This window comes from Puma concolor, chromosome B3 (genome assembly GCF_028749965.1).
Source record: "Puma concolor isolate L17-30 chromosome B3, mPumCon1.1.hap2, whole genome shotgun sequence".
Classification (NCBI taxonomy): domain Eukaryota; kingdom Metazoa; phylum Chordata; class Mammalia; order Carnivora; family Felidae; genus Puma; species Puma concolor.
Window position 1 is genome coordinate 61,207,980 of NC_141672.1, and position 5,292 is coordinate 61,213,271.

Below are 5,292 nucleotides of genomic sequence, written 5' to 3' on the forward strand. Positions count from 1 at the left end.
TCCTCTCCTTTCTGTCCATCCTTCCATCATTCCTTCCTTCCCTCCCTCCTTCCTTCCTTCCTTCTCCTTTTAATATTAGTATTTAGCATGTTTGTGTTAAGTTAAACATTTTACTCTTTAATGATAGCGTTTATCAGAACAAGACAATTTAGCTGAAGATGGCTGCCTGGTGAGACTTTTCAATACTGATTTTAAATGCAAATTAATACAAGCAATTACCAGATATTATACATGCTCTTAAAATGGAATGCTTTAAATGACATTTCCTTGGCAATCTGTGTGAATCCCAAAGATTAGGCATTCTCTTTATTCACTAAATTAAATATGCATCCACAGCCCAGTTTGAAGTTACTATCATATAATCATTCTTATTGTAGCCATTTCCAATAAAGATGACCTTATCAAATAACAATTACCTAAAGAATTATTTCCCACTTGGGAATATATGTTTGGAAAGAGATATACCTTTTGTGTTTGGATGGGTTCGGACAGGGGATGAAGACCAACGTAACATGTTAGGGAGGTGGATTTTTTTTTCCCCTCAATCCAAAGTTAGGGAACTAACATTTATTGAGTCTTTTTTGTGTCAAACACTTTCCATTCATCCAATATTCAATGAATATTTATTGAGTGCTACCATGTTTTGGCCATATGTTTTAAATTCTGGGAATGCAATGGGATGGGACAGACTCAGTCCCTTCTCTTACGAATCTTATATTCTGGTTGGGAAAAGAAAGTGAATCCAGAGAATAAGTAGCCTGATGTGTGGGACAGAGAATGGCTGGGTGAGGAGATACAAAGAGGGTATACATTAGATAGGGTAGAGAAAGCAAGTCCTGTTTGAAAAGTGGCATTTGCAGTGAACTATCAGAGAGTCAGCCAACCACTCATTTTCTCATTTTTACAACAATGTGAGACAAAGGTAACATTAGTTCAGCTGATACAGGCAAAGAAATTACTCAACTAGATTAAGTCATTACTCTAAAGTTACACAGACTTCAAATGTTATTCCTTTTGCCTCCAAAGCTGTTCACTGCCCATCATATCCCACAGGCACTTGTTCACCAGCAGCCTCAGGCTGGGGCAGAAACAAGCTCTTTGTTTGCCTGATCTTGGACTTTAGATGTGAAACAGAATTTCCTAAGAAAACTAATGCAGGGTTGTATATTTTTCAATAAGAACATTAAAAAGAAGAAAAGACAACCGCTTAATTTTAATTACTTTTTCATTAAAAAATGTATTTTAATACCAAAAAAGTAGAAGGGGTATTTTCTGAGATTAAAGGACACGAATCTGAATTAAATGAAATCAGCTTCATGAAATGCATTATTTTGTCTTTATCTTACTTATTTCACAGAGAACTACTAGAGCCACGACTTAAGTGGATCCATTTGAGAACCGATGGACTCAATGACCTTTGGGATTATATTCAACCTTGAGAATCTTAGGTTGATGTCAACCTCCTAAGCTTGATGTGTGGAGAGGCAACACAGGAAGATGCTCTTCTGTGAGGATATAAACTTTCTATTAATTGAATCAGCCCAGGAAAAGGTAGGTCATCATGACCTAAACATTTTCAGTTTGAGTCACTTGAAATGTTTATCTATTTAGGGAAAAGGAGATGATGTATTCTCTGTTCACTAAAAAGTTCAAACACAACTTAAAGCTCATTACAAAATAATTTACAAACTGTTTTTCGGTAGGCAATTGCTCACGGTGGCTTGAATAAGTTAAGAGCTTAGATTCATTGCTTTTCCTATTAATTAAATAGAAAGTAGAAATGACCATTTGGACTTCTTTTTTTTTTAAGACACATTTATACATTTAGCAACCAACAGCATGCGTGCAAAAAAAATCTACATTAAAACCCTTTGTTGGAATGCTTTACACTTTCCACAGAACAGAAACTAAAATAACTTGTTATGCAATTAGTCACAAATACAGTCCTTGAGTTTTTTGCCCATACACACAAGTAATATCTAAAACATCCCCCTTTTTTTTTTGTAGCAGCTAGGCCCTGCCACCACTGTGCTTGGCTGAGTTCACAAATCTGTTGCAACCTATAGCTTCCCTGTCATCTCTCTGGCTCTCCTCTCCTGCTAAGATTTGTTTCCTGGCAGTAATTCAAACCTTCTGCCACCGCCATAGGTACTGCTGCTGGAACCACCATAGCCATGTTGGTTTCATGGTTTGGCAAAATATTGGCCACCGCCACCATAGAGGCCAGAGCTTCTGCCTCCAAAATGTCCTCCTTTCGTGGGTCCAAAATTTGAAGATTGATTGTTGTAATTGCCAAAATTGTTATAGTTTCTACCACCTCCCAAATTGCATCCATCATTACCAAATCCATTATAGCCATCTCCACTGCCACCATATTCACCACCACCTTTACTACCACCAAAGCCACCTCTCCTACTGAAGTTTCCTCCATGACCAAAGTTGTCATGGCCACCAAAACCACCTCTATGACCCCCACCAAAGTTTCCAGAACCACCTCAACCTCTTTGGCTAGAATGAAGCACCAGCCATCTCTTGCTTAGATAAGGCTTTCCTTACTTCACAGTTGTGGCCATTCACAGTAGGATATTTTTGAATGACAGTCTTATCTACAGAAACATGGTCATCGTAAGCTACAAAAGCAAAGCCCCTCTTCTTGCCACTGCCTCAGTCAGCCATGATTTCAGTCACTTCAGTTTTCCCATACTGTTCAAAATAATCTCTTAGATGATATTCTTCAGTGTCTTCCTTAATGCCACCAACAAAAGTCTTTTTGACAGTTAAGAAGCCACTCGGTCTTTGAGAATCTTCTCTTGCTACAGCCCTCTTTGGTTCTACAACTCTTCCATAGTAGCATACGTGGCAAACCCAAAGCCTCCGAAGCACTTGGTGTTTGGATCTGTCATTACCACACAGTCCATATGCGTTCCCCATTGCTCAAAATTGCTTCTCATACTTTCATTACTTGTTTCAAAGCTCAAACCTCTGATGAAGAGCTTCTACAGCTTTTCTTAGGAGAAAAGACTTAGGAGACTCTGACTTAGACATGACAGAAGTGGAAGGGGAGACTTTTAATGATGCTTGCTCCGTGGTGTCCATGGACAGAAAGCAACCCTTTGGACTTATATGAATAAGAATGTATGTGCGGGTATCTTTGTCATGAATATTCAACTATTGATCACTTTATGGTATTGATATAATTTATTTCTTTTCCTAACCATGAAACATAAGCAAAACTAGAAAATGTAAAAGAATAAATACTGTTTAAAATTCTATGAAAACATAGGCGTGCCTGGGTGGCTCAGTTGGTTGAGTATCTGACTTTGGCTCATGTCATGATCTCACGGTCTGTGAGTTCGAGCCCCACCTTTGGCTCTGTGCTAATAGCTCAGAACCTGGCACCTGCTTCAGATTCTGTGTCTCCCTCTCTCTCTGCCCCTCCCCCACTCATGCTCTATCTCTCTGTTTCTCAAAAATAAATAAATGTTAATTTTTTTTAATTCTATGAAAGTATAATGGCAATTACAGAAGAAATAATTACGTACAACAGCAGCAATAGCATCCTTGAGGCTGTTTCTACAGTGTTTCGAGTACCTGGCTATATCAGTCGTGTCAGAGTTCATCTCCTAGAGAGACAGGATAAGAAGTGTTGTGCTAAAGCCTCAAGGATCAGTTGAAATTTTGGTTCTGTACATAAGTAAAAATAGTAAAGATACAGGCTGTTTGAGTGTCTGCCTTTTTTTTTTTTTTTTTTTTTTTTTGCCAATATAAGTATTATTACCTTCACACTATTTTATCTCCCTCTTTTAGGCTTAATAGCATGAGCTAAGGGCAATTGATTTCACAGAGAAATTGAAAGGATAGAGAGAAACACAAATTATGAAAAATGTACCAGAGACAGGTACACGCATTTTATGCTATTAATAAAGTTCTAAAATGCGTTGAATCTAAAATTCTCTGATATTTAACGTGTGTGTGTGTGTGTGTGTGTGTGTGTGTGTGTGTGTGTGTGTGTTTAATTTCAAAAGAAGCTAAGGATGGTACAGGGAAGAAGTAGGAAACATAAAGAAGCTAAATCACTTGTAATCCCACTGCTAGAGTCAGCACTATTAGTGTTCTGTCCTAATTTTAAAAGCATATATGTGACATATAATATATATTATATAAATAATATATAATTCTGTTTTAATAAACACATATTAATATTATCATAAATAACTACTATGTATTTACATTTATTTTATTATATATTATATATTTATATTTTATTACATATATTTATTAAAACAGAATTATGATGTGTATATAATTTTCTATCCTTTCATTAAATATTATGAAGTATTTACAGAGCAACAAATATTTTTAATACAGGTGCTTTGTATGATAACCTATTATTTTTTATATAAACATATTAAACTTTTTCTATTTAGTCTCCCACTCTTAGGCATTAAGGTTGTTTCCAATTTATCCTTCTTAAGAATAATGATACAATAAACATGATTAAATATACATTTCAAGTTTGAAACTTTGAAATATTTCCTTAGATTGGATTTCCATAAGTAGAATTGCAATGTTAAAAAATGTGAACCCTGCTAAGAATCTTTACAGCAGAAACATAGAAATGATCCACCAGTGTGGTGTAATAGTTCCCACTTTTATGTACCTTCACCCCTGCAGGTGTTATCATTGAAAAAATGTGTTTGATAACTTGATAGATTAAAAAATCTCATCAACCTATCTATCTGAATTTCTTTCCTTTTTCTTTTTTAGTAAGATTCATTAATGCATTTATTCATTAAAATTTCCACCAAGCATCATTCTGGCAGGGCTGGCTTTAGGGAATGTGACGTGTTGCATGTTGCAGTTGCATGAGGCTCCAATGCTCAGAAGGGTCTTAATTTGATTTAATGTTCTGCCATCTTGGAATTCTTGAAAATTTTATCTTTGCCGTCATGTTTTGTAACTGAAGTCTGATAGAACAATGGAATATGTGTGTGAGCAGAGGAAATACATACAGTATGCATGTCCACTGTGTATAGTATTTGTGATATTCTATGAGCATGGAGATCGGGTGGACACGGGACTCAGGGGAGTTCAGTGAGACTCAATGTGGGTACAAGGTAAGCGTGATACATCAGTAGTTGGGCAAGTGCTGACAGCTCCAAGGGGCTATGCTTTCTGTTTATACCAGAACTTACTTCCAGTGCAGAAAGATGGTAATAGTTTTCTCAGAAACATGAACAACTGAAGAACCCTATCATATCCTTTCTCTCTCATGGTACTTTCTTGTGTTAG

General features: G+C 36.4%; 1 pseudogene; it reads right to left on the minus strand.

Annotated features, from left to right (window-relative positions):
- Nucleotides 1-2,183: 2,183 nt before the first annotated feature.
- On the minus strand, nt 2,184-2,918 carry LOC112855736 (heterogeneous nuclear ribonucleoprotein A1-like 3; annotated as a pseudogene).
- Between the last annotated feature and the right edge of the window lie 2,374 nt (nt 2,919-5,292).